Consider the following 24,470-nt stretch of genomic DNA (forward strand, 5'->3'; position numbering starts at 1 on the left):
GGCCATAAGAGGCCTCTAAATAGACTTTTATATATGGTGTACCAATTTCAATTCAAATATCTTCTAAAGTATTGAGACCTTCGAACATATATGAAATTTCTGCTTGAGTAAGATTTTTAATCTTTTTTAGTAAAAGAAAAAAATCATGTTAAAGATCCTAGAAATTATAAGGAAGCTATATTGGATATTGATTTAGGAAATGACTAGAAACTATGAATTCTAAAATAAAATCTATGCATGTTAATCAAGTATGAATGCTTGTTGATCTATCTGAAGGATTGTTCCTATAGGTTATAAGTGGGTTTTTAAAAGAAAGATCAATCAGGATAGACAGATAGAAACCTACAAAACTCGACTTGTAATAAAAGGTTATACAAAAAAATAAGAGTTAGATTATAAGAAAACAGGGGTAAGGATGAATAATCCCATAGGTTTTGTAGCCGCTACTAAAAGACATAAGGCTGAGTACTCCACTGCTTTAGAATTAGCAAAAGACATTTTATGTGTAAGTTCATATCTTAACTTGGTGTAGTTTAAAACATGGCTTATCTAATAACTACATTCTATAACAATACTTGTACTATTGCACAGGCAAAGGACCTAAAGGCACATAAGAAGTCTAAACATATTCAATGAAATTATCACTTTTTAAAAGAATTTGTTGAAATTGGAGAGATATTAATAGAAAAGACATTGTCAGCAAAAAATGTTACTGATCCACTTATAGGGTTTTAGGGTACCATTAACTAGTAACGCAATGGAATTAAAATTTTTTGAAAAAAATCAAAAATCCTAAAAACTGTCTAGGATACCTATTTAATGCATAGATTCATGAACATGTGAAACACATATAAGGTGTTTAAAAAATATACCTACATTGTTGGCTCCTCCAAGACTTTTCACATGGCTATGTAAATATCACTATCCAACCCTTTTGACGTGGCGCCTTGGTATCAATGTGAAGCATGAATAGGAAACAATCCAAAAAGAAAGCAACTAGGGCTTCTGTTGACTGGATCTTGTAAATTAGATTGCAACAATGAAAGCTTGTGTCAACAAGATTCTAGGTATAAAGATGTGTGCTTAGGATGATGTGTTTAGGATTGTTATGTTAAAAAAACTTGACTCAAACTAAACACCTTTATTTATAAGGTGTGCATGAATCCTAAGTTAGTTAGGACTCTAACTACTTAAGTGATAAGGTGTCAAAGAGTTCTTACTAAATTAAGACTTTTAATTTACTAAAATTTTTAATATATAGGAATTCTAATTAAATTAAGAATCGAACTCAACCGAAACTTTCTATCAAACAAGGACTTTGAATTTATTGAAAGTTTTAATGCATATAAATCCTAATTTAATTAGGATTCCAACTTAACCTATACTTTCTATTAAACAAGGACTTTGAAGAATCCTTGTTTAACTAAAACACCTTACCTACGAGTTGAACAGGTCTAGTCGAAACTATGCAGTGCATTTGCACGATGACATGTGGTATAATGCATACCAAATGATTTTAGTCAAAACACATCCATATGTTTCCTTCTTTCCATGATCTTAAGATTGTCTTTAAACGATCCTTACCTCTTGGTTCGTATCAACTCCTTAATATGTGTGACCCATAAGCTCTTTATTGAATCAGTAATGCCCGAATTTAGGCCAAACTCAAACACAAACCAAGATTGGCCTCTAGCAAAAGTGTCATGGTCACTAGATAACAAAGTGTCAATGAATATCTCTATAAGCTTTTACAACATCATAGTTACGTTCAATTCATTCTTTTTATCAACTGATATCTTTTGAGGTTGAGACATAAAAGTGTGTTTATCTTAGCAGTTCCTCAAAATGAGTTAATACACATTAATGACTTACACATATTAAGCTACAACCTAATCCCACTTTGACCATAAATTCAAGCAGTCATGAATGTTTTTCAGCATTTGCATATGACATATCTTCTCCTAAGCTTAGGAGTGATAAATCCTGTATTGATCAATCATAACCTCCATATATATGATGATATGGCCATTCACTACCTTTATGATACCTATGTTACAGGATACATTGGATAATGTCAAACTATACTAATCCTTACATGAGACAGTATGATAACCTCAAGTCAAAGGATCACATACACTCGTGGTGTTTAAAGGATTTATTTTATAGACACTAGATTAACCATTTATATGAATATCCTCTAGTTGTGTTAGTTCGATAAACATGTCTACAACATACACCCATGTGTTACACCAAACCATTAGTAAATAACTTTAACACATGAGAACGGTTGCAACATTTCGATGGGGTTGCTCAATGCTATGATAATCCCATTACCATTACATGTGCCTTTAGTAATTGTAATGTTAGGATTATAGACATTTTTAAAATGACTATCTAATGTCTGCAAAAGGTTCCTATGATCAGTTGTCTAATCCTCTCATCAAAATTCTACCATTCAAAGGGTATGTTATTCATATAATCATATAATCATATAATAGACAAACATATGAACTGAATAACTAAAAATCTTTTTATTTATTAGTAAGATAAATTATAATTATAAATTTCAAATCAATTGGCTCTAGGGTATCTACACTAACAATCTCCCACTTACACCATAGCCAATTAGTCATGTATCTAATGTCTAATCCTGCTATGTGCTTGTCATGCTTTTATTGAGATAGAGGCTTTATTAATGAGTTAGCCAAATTGTCATCTGTATGAATCCTCTTTACCTAATGTCACCTCACTAAATAATCTCTCGAATAAAATGATATCATCCAGAGAATATGTTTCGACATCTGATGAAACTGTGGTTTATTTGCTTAGGCAATCGCTCCATTGTTGTAGCAATAGAGCTTAATCGATTCAACAATGCTTAAAACCACTCCAAGTTTTGTCATGAACTTTTTGACTATACAACCTCTTTTATTGCTTCTGAAAAGGCAATATACTAGACTTTATTGTAGAATCAGTCATTATACTTTGCTTAGAGATTTTCTATCTTATTTCACCACTATTCAAACAAAAAACAAACCTAGATTGTGATTTAATGTCATCTAAATCAATTTGAAAATTGGCATCACTATAGCCTCTAATAGTGAGTTCAGAATCCCCTTCATATACCAAGAATGCATCCTTAGTCCTTCTTCGGTACTCTAAGATGTTCTTGATAGCCATCAAATGTTTCCCACATTAGATTGATATCGACTACAAATGCTCAAAGCGTATGAGATATCAAGTCTTGTATATAGCATAGTATATATGATTGATCCTATAACTAAAATATATGAGATTCTACTTATTTTATCTGTCTTAGATTATGAAGATAGACATATCTCTTTTAAAAGATATACACTATGAAACATGGGCAAAAATTCTTTCTTGGTTTTTTCATAAAGAATCTCATTAACATCTTACTATGTACATGCTTTGATTTAGGCCTAACAGTCTATGTTTTCTATCTCGGTAAATTTTAATCCTAAGAATATAAACTGTTTATCTTAAGTCTTTCATAGAGAAACACTTAGATAACTAAGCCTTTACCAATTGCAAGTTAGGCATGTTATTTCCAATAATCAAGATGTTTTTGATATACAATACTAAAAATGCAATCACTCACCCACTAACCTTCTTATACAAACATGACTCGTCTTCATTTTTGATAAAATCGAACTTTCATATAGCTTCATCAAAATGAATATTCTAGCTTCTAGAAGCCTACTTAAGCTTATAAATGGATTTTTATAGCTTGCATACTTTATTAACCTATCCAACAAGAACAAAACCATCAAGTTACGCCATATGGATGTTCTCTATAAGGTTATTAACATTTATCTAAAAGATTTCAAGTCATGGTATGTATCAATAACAAGTATAATCCTAATAGACTTAAGCATAGCAATTGGTGAAAAGGTTTCATCATAGTCAATGCCATATTTTTGGGTGAAACATTTAGTAACCAACCATGCTTTATAGGTATGCATATTACCTTCCATGTCAATTTTTTTTTTGAAAACCTATTTACACCCTATGGGTTTTACTCATTCAGGTGCATCCACTAGAGTCCATAGTTAGTTTTAGGATATAGAGTTTATTTCAAATTTTATGGAATCTAATCATTTCTCAAAATCTAGACTCGCGATAGTGTTATTATAAGTCTTAAGTTTGTTGTCAGAGATGACTAATACATCATTGTGTTAAGTCATAAGAAAACCAAATCTTTCTAGCTCACTCTATACTCTTGTAGATCTACGTAGCTCTTATATGCTCTAAAGTTGTTCATCTCAAGGTTAAGGAACTTTCTTATGATCAACCATTTATGATAGCATATCATCTTATCTAACATCTATGGTATCTTATGGTACAAGAACTTTATCGAATTCCACCACTGATCCTCTTGAGAATAAATTCTTTCTTAAGGAACATGTCAATATAAGCAACAAAGGCTTTTTGCCCTTCATAGTGGTAGAAACAATATCCTTTAGTTTTCTTTAGGTACCCTATTAAGATACACTTTTCAGAGTTAGTGTTCAGCTTGTTCAAAGTCAATTTCCTAAGATAAGCTTCACAGCCTCAAATCCTTAAGTATTTTAGATTGGGCTTTTGCCCAGTTTACAACTCATATAGAGTTTTATCCACAGATTTAGATTAGACATGTTTTAGTGTATAAGCAACAGTATCTAAGGTATGTCCCTAGACAGAGATGGGTAGATTGGTAAAACTCATCATGGACCTGACTATTTCCATTAAGGTCTTATGCCTCTATTCAAATACATCATTATGTTATGGTGTACTAGAAGGAATGAGTAGAAAGACTATCTTATGTTCCTTTAGGTATCTTCTAAATTCAACATTTAAGTATTCACCTTCACAGTTACTACAAAGGATTTTAATTTATATCCCAAGTTACTTATCTACCTCATTTTTCAATTCTTTGGGTTTATTAAAGCATTCATACTTGTGTTTCAACAAAAACACATAATTATATTTACTAAGGTGATTAGTGAATGTGACAAAGTAGGCTTCCCCATATCTAGCATGTACTATCATGGGCCTACACACATTATTGTGAATAATCCATAACATTCAATTGCCCTTTCACTGTATCTAGTGAAAGGTGTTTTGGCCATCTTACGTAATAGACATGATTTGTATTCATCATAAGATTAGAAGTCAAATGATTACAAAACTCTTTGTTCAAAAATTCTTGATATGTACTTCGATTCTATGTGGTCTAGCTTGCAATGCTATAGATATGTGATATTAAGTTCATTTGTTTTCAAATGTCTATTATTTTGCATATTGAGAATTTTAACATGCAGTTTTTGAATGTACCAATCATTATGCAAATCAGCCGTTCCATAAAGTATATTATTAAAGCTAATGGTTAAATTACTACTAACAATAAAAATGAATATCATAGTCTCTCATTTGGTAAGCAAGCAATCTATTATACTACAATTCCTGTATATTAGAACAAATATGAGTACCATGTCCTATGTTTACAACCTAGTATGAACAAAGAGAATAGTTTATCTCAATGACAAACATACCTAAAGTATAGACATCAACTACTTTCTTCTTCTTATTTTCTAGGAAGACCTTGCAATGTCACCTCCAGTGTAGAAGCAAACAACCTGCCCTTTCCCCATATCACCTATTAGCTAAGTAGTAGTATATAGTTGTTTCTTTGCTTTGGGCTTGGGCTTAGGCTTTTCCATGGCTTTAGCTTTGCCTTTAGCCTTGGATCTAAGTGCATGGGCTTTAACCATAAGCACATTAGTTGAAGCTACCTTTCATACCTCCTGTTTAGCCTGTTTAAACATGAACAACAATTTCTCAAGGGTTTTCTCGTTTTCGTTTAGGTTAAAGTTCATGATGAAATTAACCAATGATTTAGAGAGATATTTTAGCACTAGGTCAATGGCTAACTCATTGTCCGTGATAAAGCCCAACCTTGTCAACCTTTCAATATAGCTAATCATCTTGACCACATGAGGGCTAACTTGTCCTCTTTGAGAGAGTTTGCAATCAAACAATGCACTTAACACCTCATATTATTTAGCCCTCGCACGAGTGGCAGATAACTCTCGAAGGTATGTAAGTATGGATGAAGCATCTATTTCCTCATGTTGTTTTTGAAGCTCAAATGATATAGAAGTTAGCATAAGGAAATGAACTCCATAGAGTCATCAAGATACTTATTAAAACTATCTTTTTCCTTTTGGATGAAATCAGGACTAGGCTTATAGGGCAACGACCTTTTAAGGATATATAACCTCTTTTTCTGATATAGAATAATCTGAAGATTTTTGTAACAATCAATGAAGTTTCTTCCAATGAGCCTATTTTCTTTTTTGAGAATTAATCGACATGTTGGGTTTGACATAGTGATAATTTGATCTATAATTCACAAATAAAAATAATTACTAATTTTATTCATAATTAATATTCATTTTAATTATGAATTTAATTAATTAAAATACTCTCACTATTTTCGTTAAGCCAAGAACCTTTATTATTATACTTAAAAGGTTCTTCACGCTTGTCCTTTCAACCTCTAATATTCAATAATTACATGACTTTATTTGCTAGTTACATTATTCTAAGAAAATAAAATAAAAACCTAAACTAAAAAAAAGAGGAATTAAGACAAGGCATGCAGACCCTATTTAAGAATTACTATCCAAAGAAAATAAATAAAATAAAAACATTAACATCAGTTCATTAGCTGTGTACTAGGCACCATGCAAAAATACATCTATACATACACATCCAATTAAAATTAAATTTTAATTATTAATTAGCTAATTTCTAAATTATTTTTTATCCCTAAAGCTTTACAAAATAATTGTTTAAGCCCAAGACTCAAGGAAATTTCAGTTTTGTTTCCAATTAAATGAAATTCGAACTAAAATTTATTTCTTAATCTTGAAAGGCATGTAAGCATCTTGGAAGGCACGTCTAGGGCATGATGGAGGACCACCATACACAGTTTACACCTAAAACAATCATGACTTAGGCAAAAACGCTGCCCAACACGTGCAAGTTCAAGGTGCAACAAGTGCACCGATAGTAGCCTATAACATGGACAAAATTGCCTAGACAGGTGTTTTTTGGCAACACACCAACCTATACCTTAGGAGTAGGACAAGGCAGAGGTTGCCTTACCACATCCAAGTAGCCAAAGCTTAGGCTGTTACCCTCATTGTCCCACATAATAGAACTGTCCTGGCATGCAGTATGACATGGAGTAGCATTGCCATGCTCGACACACCTTATTTAGTTATTATTCTAGTTATGCAGGGTGATATTTTCAACCTCAATTTTTAGACTTCCTAGTGAAGAGAAATCTAGAAGCCATCATGTAAAGGTAAGCCAATCATCGTGTGAGCAACAGTGGTGCATAAATCACGCTTACATGACAAATCGGCTATTAACCTTAAATTTAATACTACATCAACAATTAAATTATGAAAAATTTAAGAAAATTTGCTCAATAAATTTAACGCATCTTTACATTGTTCTTGAACTCAACAAATCGTTCGACAACACGATTGCAAATCAATTTTACCAATTTTAGAGTTTTGATTATTAATCAATTACATGCAACAACATATACATATAATCAAAACTTGCAAGTATATTTTCATGAAAGTATACCTAAACGGTGACTCTAAAACTATTGAGGGTTTTAGGGTGTCGGTAACTGATAGCATAGTGAAATTAAAAATTTTAAACAATATATTGAAAATCCTAAAACTCATCCAAGATACCCATTTCAATGTATAGATTCATAAACAAGTTAAACACATATAAGGTGTTTAGAAATTATACCTGCATTGTTGGCTTCTTTAAGACTTCATGTGGCTATATAAAGATCGTTATCCAACCCTCTTGAAGGGTGTCTTGGTATCCATGCATAGCATAAATATGAGGAAATCTAGAAAAAAGGTTGTTAGGGCTTCTGTTAACTAAATCTTGGAAATTAGATCATGGTAATGAAAGCTTACATCATAAGATTCTAAGCGTAGAGATCATGCTTAGGATGTATATGTTTAAGATTGTTCTGTTAAAAAAATTTGACTTATACTGAACACCTTCATTTATAAGATATGCATAAATTATAAGTTAGTTAGGACTTTAACTATTAGGTGATAAGGTGTCTAACATTTCTTATTAAATTAACAATCTTAATTTATTGAAAGTTTTAATACATAGGAACCTAATTAAATTAGGATTCTAACTCAATCTAAACTTCATTTCAAACAAAGACTTTGAATTTATTAAAAATTTTATTGCATAAGAATCCTAATTAAATTAAGGTTCCAACTTAACCTAAACTTTCTATCAAAAAAAGACTTTGAAGAATCTTTGTTTAACTAAAACACCTTACCCACAAGTTAACTCAACTAGTTGACTTGCATCCATCATTTGGCCTTGCTTAGTTAAACTCCTAAGTAGGTCTAGTCAAAACTATGTAATGCATTTACATAATGCCATGTGGCATCATGCTCAATGAATGATTTTAGACAAGACAAATCTATATGTTTCTCCCTTTACATGATCTCAGGATTGTCATCAAACAATCCTTACCTCTTAGTTCATATCAACTCTTTAATACGTGTAGCCCATAAGCTTTCTATCAAACTGATAGTGCTTGAATTCAGATCGAATTTAGACACAAACCAAGATTGGTCTCTAGCAAAATATCATGGCCATTCAGATGACAAAGTGCCAATGAACATCTCTATAAGCTTTTACAACATCATAGTTATGTATAATTCAATCCTTTCATTAACTGATATCTTTTGAGGTTGAGATATAGAAGTGTGTCTACCTCAATTGTTCCTTGATATGAGCTAATACACATTAATGACTTACACAGATTTGGTTACAACCTAATCCTACTGTGGCCACAGATTCAAGTGGTCATGAATGCCTTTCAATATTCTTGTATGAGATATCTTTTTTTGTGCTCAAGAGTGATGAATCATTTTATTGATCAACCGTAGCCTCTATGTATCTCACGATATGGTCGTTTATTAGCTTTATTATACCTCAATTACAATGATACGTTGGATAGTATCAAACTATATCGATATTTGCACAAGATGATCTTATAACCTCAAGTCAAAGGATCACATGTGCCCATGGTATTCAGAGGATTTGTTCCATAGACACTGGAGCAACCATCCATATAGATTTCTTTTGATAGGGTCAGTTCGATGAACATGTCTACAATGTCCACCCATGTGTTACACTAAGCTATCAGCAAACAACTTTGATAAGTGAGAATTATTGCCACCTTTCAGTGGAGTCACTTAACAGTATGATAATCCCATCACTATTACATGTGCCCGTGGTCATTGTAATATTAGGATTATGGATATTTTTAGAATGACCATTTAATATATGCATAGGATTCCTATAATCAGTTGTCTAATCCCCTTATTACAATTTTATCATTCTAAAGGCATGTTATTCGCACAATCATATAATAGACAAATATATAAATTGAATAACTATAAATCTTTTTACTGATTAATAAGATAAATTATAATTACGAATGTCAAATCAATTAACTCTAAGACATTTACCCTAACAACACTAACTAAGGTGATAACACTGAAATAGTTGTATCATTATCTGGAGAAGATGGGTATGAGTTATAACAATGAATGACTCTAGTGCTACTGAAAGTTTTGTTAGTGTGTGTCTTAGGAATTATTCGTGTTGTCAGTTTTAGGGCATTTTATCTAATATATATATAAAATAAAAGAAAAGGTTTTTTTGTTCATATACGTAAATTGCTTCCTTTACCTGTATTTAAATATTTGATATGTACATGAACTATTTGGATAATACATTTAGTAAATAAAACTGAATTATCAAATTGTTTCCTAAGAATGTGATTTAAATTTTGCAATAATATCACATAGTAGACATATTAAGTACCTTCGTTAAATAATCATGAGATGATATTAGTGAGGATGATGATGATGGCTATATCATTTGGCATTGGTATGGATTAACAGTTAGTGAATCGTTTTTCGAATGTGATCAATAACCATAAGTCACGTGGTTATTATATCATAGTCAATGACTTATCGTGTGATTGTGCTTGCATATAAAGTAATCCTTTGACCTGAGATATCATAGTCAAATTCGATACGGATATGTGTGGTATATATGATATATAAATACGGGCTAATCATATTCCATATGAAATGCCATATTGGTTATATGTCATTTGTATGCGTTGACGAATATGATTAAGATAGGATTTGTTGACTCAGAATTATTGGATTTAGGACATCGATAAACTCGAAGTTCTTGAACAAATATTGAGAAATATAAGAAATCAAAATCTCTTACTAGAGTATAATATAAGTAATATGAAAGATGTTCATGATGATATGTTTTGAATATATCAATTGACGATTCGTAGAAAATTGAAACTAGGGTTTTGACGAACTATGAGCCCAAAATCAATCAAGATTGGACAATGGAAAGATCTTAATTACATAGAATGTACAATTAGGAAATTGGGTTTCATGCGGGGTTTCTTCATCATGGTTTAGGGGCTATAGCATAATGTTAGATGTTTATCATGTTTGTTGAGTTTTTGGATCCATTTTCAGATCATGGTCATTGAGTTTTTGGATGCATTTTTGGATCACCTAAAAAGGGCTCATGGCTACACCATGGTGAATTTAAAAGGTCATACTAATAAACCAAACATTTTAGAGAGTGCAGATTAATTTTCTGAGATTGGTTAGCACCTTCCAAAAGGTAATAAAAGTAAAATCATATAAATTGTTATATGGATGTGAAAGTAGCATTTTAAGAGTTGAAATATTAGTGAGATAAAATTAGGATAGCTAAAGTATATGCTTGATATACATGCATGATTATAGTTTAAATTAAGAATTTACAAGGATCAAATAACAAATACATATTTGTTAATTAACCTACCACTATATAAATAAGCTATTTGTTCATTTCAAGTAAACTAATTCTCTCACTAAACAAAAATGCTCTCTCTTCTCTCTACTTCTCGGTCAAAGGAAGTTTTAGCTTAGTTGGCTTGATTTTTTGGAGGTTTAACACTTGGAAGGCTTTTTCCATCAACATTCATCAAAGGAAAAAGCTTGGATTAGGTAATATTCTAATCCTTTTTATGCTTGCTTCTCCAATGCATTGATTCTTGCTTAAAACATACATGCATGTCATTTTTGCAATAATTTTTTTCTTTATAATCCTACACTAATTAGTGGCATCTTCCTTTAGAGGGCAATACTGTTAGTAGGCAATGCTATAGGTTGGCATTAGAGTATGATTTTGGTACCCAAAAAATGTCCTAGGGATATGTGTAGCCAAATAAAGTGAGAATGTAAGCTCCTCATACCAAGTTGACTATACTTGTAGCTAAACACTACAAATTAACTTTAATTACTGACTAAATTTTTGTGGAGACCTATAGTTATAGGTTTTTAGGATAACGAGGTAGACCAAATGAAACATTATAGATAACCAGATTGATAACATATAAAAGACTTAAAGTAAGAAGACAGTCCCTCAGTTCCTTAAATATGCTTAAATATTGAGGATATCAAGAATCAAATCAGAAAGGTACTAAAGGAGTAGGGAAGTGATCCAGATCAAGCTAGTGAGTCAGCTTAGACATTGTCGACATAGGTATAAGACTCAATAGAAGAGACATTTGCACAAATAGTAGCACTAGCCAAGACTTTTCTATATCATATTTTTAATCTATCTATTATACGCCAACCTAATAATTTTGGTGGTGTAAAAGACCCATTACAACTAAGAAGTTGTTGAAATCAGTTGAGAGTGCCATACCAGGAAAATATCAGGTATACCACCTATTTCTTTAAATCTAATGCTAGAGCAAAGTAGAAGCCAGTCCTAGAGATGACTAAGATTTTAAAGATGCCCTAGTCAGAGTTCAAGAAGAGATTCGAGACCGAGTATAGGAGTATAAATATGACATGCATCGGGGCTCAAGAGTTTATAGCATTGACTCAGGGCATAAATTCAATGAAAGAGTATTCTGACAAGCTTAATCATCTAGTTATATATACTCCTAAGATAAACAACACTGAGATTGCGTGGATGGAAAAGTTTATGTATGGGCTTGATCTAACTATAGCTCGAGATGTCATGATGGGTATATAACCACCCTAAACTTGTAATGAGGCCTTAAACAAAACCCTTAGAGTTGAGGTGTTTATCCAAAAGATGTATGGTCAACTTACACCTATGCTAGTACTAGCTATTGCACATGTCTTAACATTAATACCCCTGTTAGGTGGAAGTAATGCCCATATTCGAAGAGGTCCTCCTATAGACAGAACAAGAAAGAGGTGATTCTAGTCCCAATGTAACAAGAAAGGCTGGAAAAGCAATAAGAAATAAAGGAAGCTAGAGATTCTTATGTGTTAGAGATGCGGGAAGCATAATAAAGAAGAATGCTTAACTAGGCAAACTATTAGCTTAAAATGTCATCAATATGGGCACATAGCCAAATTTTGTCCTGAGGCTCCAATTAAAACCAAACAGCTAGTAGGGAAAGCTATTTCCTGAGTGTTCACCATCACATAGAGACCCATCAATAGTAATTGGTTTAATTTCTTACCTTGGTTAGATTTCTTGGGTCTGATACATGACTGTGTGGTATGGGACACATACTTGTGCATGCAAAACCTAAAAAAATAGATTAAGTTTTTTTACGATCTGACAACTGTTAGATGTCATTGATTATTGATCAGTCAACTAAGGCATGAAGGTTACTTGTGTATGACTTTAGTACGACTATGTGTGGTAGGAAATAACTAAAATTTACCTCTAAGAGTTTACACGGTCACGCCAGTAAGGAATCTAAGGAGTGGTTTCATAATGGCTGAGTAAGTCATAGTTTGACCTAAGAATTAGAGCATATATCATAAATGTTCCCAAGTCTGGTATGAGCCTAGAAATAAGGTATAAAACCAACCACCATCTTAAAAAGAGTTAATGTCTGACTTTGGATGACGAAGAAAGTATGGCTCAAGACCAAGCGTATTTTAGGGATTATGTAAAATTAATAGTAGAGTTTGATACTTTCTAAGTTTTTTATCACTCACTCTTTTATTTTCATGTGTGCAAAATATAGGTGATCATGACAATAGTGGGATGAGTACTGGTTCGTAGGCATAGAGATAAGGTAGGCATATCTGTCAATTCAAGATGTTTTCAATAATATGATGATGTTTCTCTCTACAATATTTGTTCAAAGGTATAGGAACAAGTATTTCTAAAGATTATGCCACGTTGGTTGAAATGTGAAGTAAGGCTTTTATACTCAACACCATAATTTGATTGAAAAATCTTGATTTTGGAGTTAAGTTGGAGCTCAACTTGTTCTTGAAAATGAAGGAAATAGAAATGTAGACCAAATTTATGATTTAAAAAATAGATCTAGGTGTTATTTGTATATAGAGAAGAATGATGGTCAAGATGAGATCCATTGACTCAAAAAGTATTGGATTCTGAATATCTACTGATTTGATTTGGATTTGAATTCTGAAGCGAACATCGATAAATATTAAAAATTGAATCTCTGGTTAGAGTATAATATAAGTTATACGAAGGATATTTGTTATTACATGTCTTGAATATTTAAATCGATGATTCGTAAAGAATCGAAATTAAAACTATGACAATCCATGAGTTTGAAATCGATCTGGATTGAATAACGAAATGATATTACCTATATGAAATGTACGATTAGATATTTTAGGTTCGATGGAGTATTTCTTCATCATGGTTAAGGGTTATGACACATTGCTAGATGTTTACAATAGTCGTTTAGTTTTCAGATACACTTTTGAATTGTCCAAAAAACAACTCACGACTATGCCATGGTAAACTTAAAGGATCACGCCAATAAACCAAGCTTACGATAGGGAGAATTAATTATCTAGAGATGACTAGCACCTTCCGAGGGATAATAAGAATCATATAAAATGTTATATGGATGCAAAAATAACATCTTAAAAGTTAAGTTGTTAGTGAGAAGAAATTAATGTAGCTAAAATATATTAGATACACACACACACATATCTAGATGACAAATCTTTAAATCAACATTTTGGTGGGCCAAAAGTAGAATTTTGAAAAACTACAACTAACCACTATTATAAAAAAATGAAGTTAATTCATTCAAAGTGAGTTAGTCAATTTTAAACTAAAATTTCTCTTACTAAATTACAAAACTCTCTTCCCTCTCTCTACCTCTCAACAAGGATTGTATTTTAGCTTGGTGGTAGACTTTATTTGGAGGTCTTGCAAGTGGGAGGCTTATTCCATCATTCTATATCCATATAGGAGGCAAAGACATAGGTAGAATCCTTATCTCTTCTCTCTTTTGCAAATGCATGTTTTGATTTTTTCTCTCTTGACATATATGTTTGTTTTGTATCTATTCTCTTCACCCAATCTTTCATAATCAAATGATAAGTTATGAGATTTCTTGAGTTGGTATGGGTGACAAAGAAATGGTTGATTTTAATTAAGTGAAAAAGGTATATAACAATGGAAAAGGACTTTTATAACAATTTTGAGAGATGGACACCCAAGTCTTTGGTGCCAAAGACTAATAATCGGATTAAGATCAGAATTGTTACAAAGGGAAAGATTATTACAATCAAAACAAGAAGAATTGAAACTAACTCCAAGGGTTGAACTTGAGTACTGAACATTATTCTTTGCAGCTGTAGTTTTATTGTTAAGGCTGAAGTGATAAAGCCCTCCATCAACAGTTCCCCGAAGATGAATTTGCTTGATTGTTCGATCCTTCACACAACAAAAATCAGAGTAAAATTCAAAGAAGACATTATTATCTTTACATAATTGGGAAATAGAAAGTAAGTTCTTTATAATTAAAGGAACATGAAGAATATTTTCAAGGTAAAGAACTTGTTGACTAGATCAGAAGGAAGTACGACCAATATGTAAGATGGGAAGGCCTTGACCATTGCCCATATGGATTTTCCGATGCCAGTGTAACTCGAGCCAATTCTGAGATTGCTAAGATCATTTGTAATGTGATTTTTTGCCCTAGAGTCAGGGAACCAACATGTCTCATCAACATATTCAGGTCGAGATGCCACCATTGCAGTGATGTTTTTTTATTTTCTTTGTGTCTAGTACTGTTACCATTTTGATTCTGCTATGGATTTATCCCAGTAAAAGATACATCAAACCTATAGTAGCATTTTTACACCATATGTCCAGCTTTGCCCTAGAGTTGACAAATAGGCTTATTGTGATTTTGTGAAAACCTGCCTTTAACTCGTCCTCTATTTTGGTTATTGGTGCCATGACCATAACCATTTGAATTTGTATTCATCAAAGGTTGTCTTGAATGCATTTCCACATTAGCAGACATGAAATTTTTTGAATTTGAGTTACGGAGTACACGAATTTTAGAAGTGAGAAGAAAGGAACACGTGGCTTGAATGCTTTTTGAATCTGGACTTGGAGAAAGGGCTGCAACTATTGGTTCATATTCAAGATCCAAACCAACAAATTGATCTTCTTCAGATATAGGTTGTTTACAAGAAGCCAAATTGTCGCAAATTGTTTTCATTTTAAGTAGATACTCTTTCATGGTAAGATTTCCTTTCTTCTGTGACTAAAGTTGACACCACAAATTAGACACTTTCACAGTCGATTGTGCCGTAAAGAACTGAGTGTCTGCCTTCTAGAGTCCTTCTGCAGCGAGGCAATAAATTAGGACTTACAGGGGAGAGAATCTAAGAAGTCAACAATTGATCTTGACATTGATAGGAAATAAAATTAGGACTTAGTTTATGTGTGCCATTGATAAACTTTGGAGGAGAAGGATAATTCCAAGGAATGAAGTTTTCAGGATCATACCCACGAATTGAAATCAAAATTTGTTGTTTCCAGACCAATAAATTGTTATCGTCGAGCCTTACCATCACCAATTGATTGGACGTGTTAACGAGCTGAACTAACAATGATGTCGTGGAGGAGAAAACTAAAAGAGGCACTTTGGCGGTGCCCTCATGTTCATTGTCGTTGACTGAATGAGTTGATAGCTCTGGCGAGGAAACTGAGGCAACTTGATAAGCTATTGGCTCTGATACCATCTTAGGAAAATAGAGAGAAACAAACTACGAATGAAAAGAGAAAATTCTGCATTATTATTCAATGAAGAAGCATAAATATTTTTGTACAAAAAGGAGGATATAACTTATATGCGTAACAAGATTATCATTCTCTCTAATTCATTATGTAGTGTTTATCTCTAACTCTCTCTGATTCTTATCCTTGTAGCTTTTGGACAACGTTCATCGTTGGTTCTGTCAAGCTTTCTGTAAGCACAATCTCTCTCTCGCTCTCACCCCCTAAATGACTTTTTGCATCATATTTGAAACGAAACTTAACTTCTATTAAAACTAGCAATATGTAACAAAACATATATAATCCATTCATTTGATTTGTTTTAGGGTTTTATATTACTATCAATTCAAGCTCACCTCCCTCAACTAAGGCCTCCTCAATGCAACATGGTGACAGAGAACTAGAATTGCGAGGAGGCAAAAGGCTACAAGAGTTTGATATTTTATGTGGCATTATACCTGTTGGCTTTGGGAAGTTGGTGTTTGAAGCCAAATATAATCTCTCATGGGGCTCATCAATTCAATAAGGAAGAATCCAAGAAGCTCTCAACATATTTCAATGTTGCTTATTTTGATTTTTGCATGGGGGAACTTGTTGCTTTAACAGTTGTCGTTTGGGTTTAAACACATTCAGGAATGGATGTTAGATTTGGAGTTTCAGCAGCTGCCATGGCTGTGGGATTAATCAGCTTGATTCCGACCATATATGAGATTATCCTTTTGCCTTCTTTCAAATATCATTTGAATGTTGTCTGATTCAGATTATTTTGTGAGAAAGTTTATTTTTGTGCCTAAATGAAACTTCAATCTGTGGGCTCATCCTTGGGCACTAAAATGTAGCTAGCTCCAATAATTGGTGAAGTGTTTGAATAGGTTCATCACCAAATGATTCTTTGCTCCTTTTGAATTATATATAAATAATAGCAATTTGCGTAAATTTTTAATTGAAAAAATTCGCTTTAACTCCATGATTAATTAATTTGTATTTTTTATATTGTTTTTTAATCAGGTTTTTATTGCCGCAATTACAAAAAGAAAGCAAATTTGCCCTTCAAATAATGAGATGCTCCATGGAAGCCAAATATACGTTATCACCAAACGTCAGAAGCCTCACCATATAGAAAAAGTTCACCCTGGTCAGTAAAATAAAAATTAAAATAGATTAATAGCAGATTATACAGAAAAAAAAAATATAGAAAATAATATAATCTTCAACTCCTCTTAAAAATATTTTTGACATAACTTTATGTTAATTGGTGAAGTATGAGGCTTTTGTTGGAGATACCCTTACCTACATGAATCAAATATAAAGCAATAATTCTTTCACATATTTATCTCAAAATGTATAGAAAAATTAATATGGAAAATAATTAATTACATTGTTTTATTTGTAATTAGATTAAAGATTGTAGCTGATTTCTTAATTAATTGTAATTTTTATAATATGAAACGTTGTTACAGATTTCTCAACAAGGCTTGCGTGAAAGTGCAACAGTGAACAAGTAAGTCCATGGAGACTAATTTTCAACACCATTTTAGCACAGCTTCAAACATTCTCAGTTCAAGAAGGAAGTGCTATGAACACAGGAATTACAAATTCCTTTCACATCCCTCCTGCTTCTCTGCAATCCATCCTTACATTTTGCTAATATGCATCCTCCCTCTCTGTGAAACTGTCTTCATTCCAGTCGCGTGAGAAAACTCACCAAGAGAGACTCGGATCTCTCCTCTTCAAAGGGTTGGAATTGGGCTCTTTTTGGCAAAGTTTTCAATGGTTGCAGCTGCTTAGTAGAGAGAAGGAGTAAGAACTTCAGCCCCAGATTTCAATGAAATTCTTTCAATCTTTTGGATTGCACCACAATTTCTCATATTTGGCTACAAGCAATCCTTAGAAGGGATACAAATGCGGTCCTTTTTTACTGCCATGACTTATTGCTCCTACTCATTTGGATTCTATTTGAGCTCAATTCTTGTGTCTTTTGGTTAACAAAATAACCTCAAGCTCTTCTCAAAGTGGGTGGCTAAGTGAGAATGACCTCAAGAAGGATAAGCTAGACTTATTTTATTGGCTTTTGGCTGCCCTAGGTCCCATCAATTTTTTGAACTTACCCTTCTGGTCAAGATGGTATTCTTATAGTCCATCTTTATCACTCACCACTACATCTACAAGAACTCCACACCGATATCATGAAGAAGACTTAGAAAACCAAAAGCTTCCTGACCTACAAGCATCTTAGAGTTGATTAATTAATAATTATGAAAAAGCAAACTCTAGATAGGTTAAATGAGTTACATTAATATAAGTTTTGACCCACTTAGTGCTATGTAAATTGAGATAACCCTTGTGTTTTAATTAGTTCTTACGTTCACTTTGGGTTTTTCTTTTTTGGGATAATTGACAATGTAAAGGAGGACTATAGTGTGTGAGGGTCCCAAGTAATTGTGTCTTTGAGTTGTTTTCCATGAATCTCTGATTTCCAAGAATCTATGAGAAAGTTAGGCCTAATTTCATCAAACCAAACAAGATTCAATGAACTCTATATCTTTCTCTCCCAGCTAGCAATTCATTGTTGTTATATTTTAATGGGGGTTGTTTACACTTTCATCCTTCAGGTTATGTTTAACTTGCTCTGCCTGGAATTAAATATGAAATACAAGCACTCTAGTTTATTCATATGACTGATGTTAGTGTTTGCTCATTTTGTTAGCATTGTAAGTATAATATGTACACTTCAAAAACCCTTCGAGGCTTAAAAAAGTGGGCTAGCAATACCAAAATCAATCATATGATAAGACTGAAGTGTTTGTATCCAATAATGTTAGGGAAATTTGCAACAAGCTCCATGTAGGCATTTTGTGGCCTTGAGCAGAGGAATAACAATTTAAAAATTTTCATTAAACAATACAAACACATCGCAAAACCCTCTTCTGGATCATCCTCATGTTTTTAGAACTAAGCGTAGGTCTATTTCTTGGTATTTACACAAAGCACGTATAGGAATAAAGGCTAAAACAACACATGAGATCTATTAGAATTTGAGCATGGTTATGTTGTTTGTTTGAGAGACACATAGGTCACTTTTTCTGCTATGGCTAGGTTTTAAAGAACCTTTTTAATGTTGTCTAAAACCAAGTCGAAAAAGGAGTAACACCTTCAACAATTTCCAAATTATATGTGTTAAGCAAATGATATAGTGAAAACAAGAAGACTAGAAGGCTAAAATAAAGCTCCCATCCTATCTCATTACCTAACTGTGAGTGATATAGCTCGGTAATCCCTACTCTTTCTTATCAGATAATGATTCTACCTAAAACCAATCAATAAAAAAGTCATATTCAACCGATTGGATTATCATAGACTAGTTGAGTTAAGCCAACTACTTAACACTCAATCCTCATTCTAGGGTAGAAACTTATTATGAACATGGAATTTCCTTGAAAATTAGAGCACCCCCTTCGCTTATCATATTCTCTAATGGATGAAAAGAATAAGCGAAAAAAAGTAAAATACAAGATAAAAGGGATAACTATCCTTTGTAAGATAGATGGTTACTGAGTGAGAAGAAAGATCGTGAGAAAGAAATGAAATCAGACATTTTTTCATAATTGCCTTGGTCAACTATGAGATACTCAACTTATTCTTTAATAGATTCATCTATATAACATCTGGTGGTGATCTCAAGGGCACGTTTCTATCTAGGTTAGTCTACAAAGTCAATTGACTCACATGAAATTAGGGGTGAGTTTTCACCGAGCTAATCGCTTAAGTCTATAGGCTACCTTTCCTATCCATTACTCTATAAGGTTTACTTTCTTTTTCCTTCAAACTGAGCTAAGTCTTTAGTTTAAGTGGGTTTAGCTAGGTCATTTTGCGTGAATCCTAAGTTAGTTAGGATTCTATTTATTTAGGTGATAAGGTGTCCAAGAGTTCTTATTAAATTAAAACTCTTAATTTATTGATAGTTTTAATGCATAAGAATCCTAATGAAATTAGGATTCCAACTCAACCTAAGCATTCTATCAAATAAGGACTCTGAAGAATTCTTGTTTAACTAAAACACCTTACCCATAAGTTAATTCAACTAGTTAACTCATATCCATCATTTAGCCTTGCTCAGTTAGACTCCTAAGTAAGTCTAGCTAAAACTATGTAGTGCATTTACATAATGCCATGTGGCACCATGCACACCAAATGATTCTAATCAAAACACATATATATGTTTCTTTCTTTCCATGCTCCCAAGATTGTCGTCAAACAATCCTTGTCTCTTGGTTCAGATCAACCTCTTAATATGTGTAACCTATAAGCTTTCTATCGAATCGATAGTGTTTAAATTTAGGTCAAATTTAGACACAGATTAAGATTGACCTCTAGCAAAGCGTCATGGCCATCAAGACGAGAAAGTGTCAATGAACATCTCTATAAGCTTTTATAACGTCACAGTTACGTGTAATTCAATAATTTCCTCAGCTAATATCTCTCGAGGCTAAGATATAAAAGTGTGTCATCTCATTAGTTCCTCGATAAAAGCTAATAAACATTAATAACTTACATGGATTAGGTTACAACCTTATCGCATTGTGACCATAGATTCAAGCAGTCATGAATGCCCTTAAGCATTGACAGAAGAGATATTTTCTCTTATGCTTAGGAATGACGAATCCTTTATTGATCAACCATAGCCTTCATGCCTCTCACGATATGTTCAATCACTACGTTTATGATACCTATATTGTGACGATATGTTGGATAGTGTCAAACCATATTGATCCTTATACGAGACAGTTTGGTAATATCAAATCAAAGGATCACATGCACCTGTGATGTTCATAGATTTGTTTCATAGACATTAGAGTAACCATCCATATAGATATCCTCTAATGAGGTCAGTCTGATGAATACGTCTATAATATACACCTATATGTTACATCAAGTCGTTAGTAAACATCTTTGACATGTGAAAACTGTTGCCACCTTTTGGTGGGATTGCTCAACACTATAATAATTTTATCATCATTACATGTGCCCTTATTCATTGTAATGTCAGGATTATGGATATTTCTTCTAGAATGGTCACTTAATGTATGCATAGGATTCCCACGATTAGTCGTTTGATCCCCCAGTTATAGTTATACTATTCTAAAGATATTTTATTTGCACAATCATATAATAGACAAACATATAAATTGAATAACTATAAATCCTTTTATAAATTAATGAGATAAATTATACTTACAAATGTTAAATTAATTAGCTTTAGGGCATCTACCTTAACAAGGAAAGGCTTTTTTGTCCTCAATGGTAGGCGGAGGTTGTTACCCTGTGGCAAACTCAAAGTGGCTTAAATTTGTTCAACGGGAAGCTCTTTGGTTATTGAGTACTAGCAGCACTAAGTAATATCCAACAATTCCAATCCTTATAGTTTGTATTAAAGTGTCTTAAGTAGCCGTTAAAGAGTCCATTTAATCTTTTTATGTAAGCTTTCAAAGATATACCAACATAGGTATCTTACCATCAGATATTGATAATCGTCTTCTAACATTATTGACCTATAAATATCGGGTTTTCATTAATTTCTCATAACATAAAAATTTTCATCATAAAAAAGAACCTGATTTCCAACCTATTACATTGCATTACCAAAAGAAAAAAAACTTTAAAAAAAAAAAAGATTACTCTTATGACTTGAAATGAAACTTCCTCAGTGATAAAAAGGAAACAACGATTGATTCCTATGGAGCATACAAGAATAAGAAGATTTAATTGGATGATGAATTCTTATGTGGTCTAAGAAAATCAATGGTTTGCTTCTATGATTTCATTTATATCGAATCGTAATATCAAAATAGCTTATATAGTCATGATTCAATTCAAGTCCATTGACTTTTTCTTTTTTTCTCATTTTTCAAATCTTATTAGAACAGTGGAGCAGTAAGTTGACTTTATCAATTCATAATGGGTATTTATAATAGCCATGTAGCAAGACATAAAATATGAATAATAAAACACAAGAAGGAGAAGGAGTATAACCTGGAGTATGAGTTTACTACATTTATATATATTAGAAATATATCTTTAATTAGAATAATCTAGTATCTCATTCATTTCTCTGTTACAACATGGTGAAACAAGGTTCGAATGAAAGAAAACAATAATATGAATTTTAGGCCGAATTTTCCTAAGATTGTAGTTGAATCAGTCAGAGCATTGCCTTGTCAAGGGGAAAGCTATGGGTTCGAGCCCCGTTAGTCTCGACCAAGGCTAGGGCCTATCAATTTCTCTCTTCATTTTCTACGAAGAAGAGAGACAAAGAATAGGATCTAATTCCCAACAGGAGGATCTTTCTTTCGTTTCATATTTTTCATTAGAGAAATCAAATCAACGAATCTAACTGATAATAATGAGTATCGATTGATAGAAAAGAGACATATGTAGGTTAGTACAATCAGGGGTATCACTATATTCAAGATTCAAAGAGATAACATACTGGTCTGGCTTTTTTTGATTATTCCTAATCCATACAATAAAGGAGCAAAATGGATTTCCTAAGAACACAATAGTTTTTTTTTTTTAACGATACTTAACATAGTTACCCTGACAGACTATTTTTCAGATTCAACCTACCCTTTATTCTGGCTTCAATTTTTTGTAACCTATATGACTAATTAGGGACAATATATCTATCTTATAAAAAAAATGAATTGCAACATGATGCTAGACGTATGTGTCCTAGTCTAAAGAAGGGGAATACTAATAAAAGATAAAAGATTTGCTCCAATTTCTTGTGATTTAAGACTGGAAAGGAATATAAAATTAAAGAAACAATAAGATAATGAGATTATGGAAGTACCAAGCATTTATTGTTGTTGCACTATTTATTCTAGTTTCTACTGGCTTTTTTATTGTATTTTATTGATTAATAAAAGTGAAAAGTATAGTAAGTATAGTAAAACCTTAAGTCAAAGTCAAAATTCATTTAAATGAAAGTTAAGTTCTAGTTATTTATTAGTTCTTATAAATGATTAAAGAAATGAAAAGGATTACAATTTAAAATCTTAAATGAAATGATTGGATTGAATTGAATCCAATACAATTTTAATTGTGGTAAAAAAAACTAGATGCACCTTTCTACCACTAAAATTGGTCCAATTTGAATGTCTATTGCCTTTTTCTTCACCTCTCCTTTGGAACTCGAGTTGATCCGAATTCTCTTATTAGTATATGATTGTTAATTACTTAACTTAATGGTTATAATGCAAAGGTAATTCTAAATTCTTTCTCTTAGGAGACTACTTTTTTATCCATAGTGTCAGGTGATATAGGACTCTACTCCTTCTTTTCTTCTTTTTTTGTATACGAACCTCTCGTAAACCTGAAAAGAGATGGAAACTTCAACTATGAAGAGTTGCCAACTTAATCGATATCCTATCCCTCATACTAATTTTGTAAAAGAAATACGACATGTAAGAAAGCCATATTGCTATCTTTCGATCCACCAGGAATCTCGTATTCATTGTAATCAAGTTAGACTATTTGGTTGGTACAAGACTCACCTAGACAGGATACGTGATCTTCACCAATAGCCATTCTTATATCTTAATGCTAAAAATAGAATCTCTTAATGCCCTTAGAGTTATTGCTTTTATAAATGTAGTTAAGTTTCAGAACAACAACCTAATCTCAACAGGAAAAAGGAAAAAACATGCACAACTACAAGAAAGGTAAGCGTCAAAGAGGTGTTATCTCTTATACACAAGTGTGTATAACATTATACAACAAAGGTACTTTCCTATTTTGTTGTGAACCTTATCTTATCTTGAATTTGAATTCTTTTGACAATGCACAACCATGTATCCTTTCATTCATACGCGTGCACCCCATTAAAACTCACCATTAATTACAATTAAATCTAGAGAGAAAAGACTTATTTGCCCTTGGGCTTACTTGTGGGTAATCAACCAAATTCAAGGGCATGCATAAAGATAAACTAAATCCTTAATCCCAATATTTTGGTTATCAACCAAATTCGTGTGCGTGGATAAGGATCAACTAAATCTTTATCTAACTATGCAATCAATGTATGGTATCAATTGTGCTAGGCTTAAATTTATCTAATTAGAGAAATCTAGCCCTTTAATTTCTCATAGACAACCCTAACCATTCAAGATTATTTTACTTAAGTCCCTGCGTATCATAAAATATATTTTTGGGTTTAAAGGCCTTTCCAAGACTTGAAAACCTCAATCTAGAAT

At 32.4% G+C, this 24,470-nt stretch overlaps 1 pseudogene; it reads left to right on the plus strand.

The window, feature by feature from the left end:
- LOC123228794 overlaps positions 1–18,454 on the plus strand; it is an 85,755-nt pseudogene extending 67,301 nt beyond the window's left edge.
- Positions 18,455–24,470: the final 6,016 nt, after the last annotated feature.

This window comes from Mangifera indica, chromosome 11 (genome assembly GCF_011075055.1).
Source record: "Mangifera indica cultivar Alphonso chromosome 11, CATAS_Mindica_2.1, whole genome shotgun sequence".
NCBI classification, from domain to species: domain Eukaryota; kingdom Viridiplantae; phylum Streptophyta; class Magnoliopsida; order Sapindales; family Anacardiaceae; genus Mangifera; species Mangifera indica.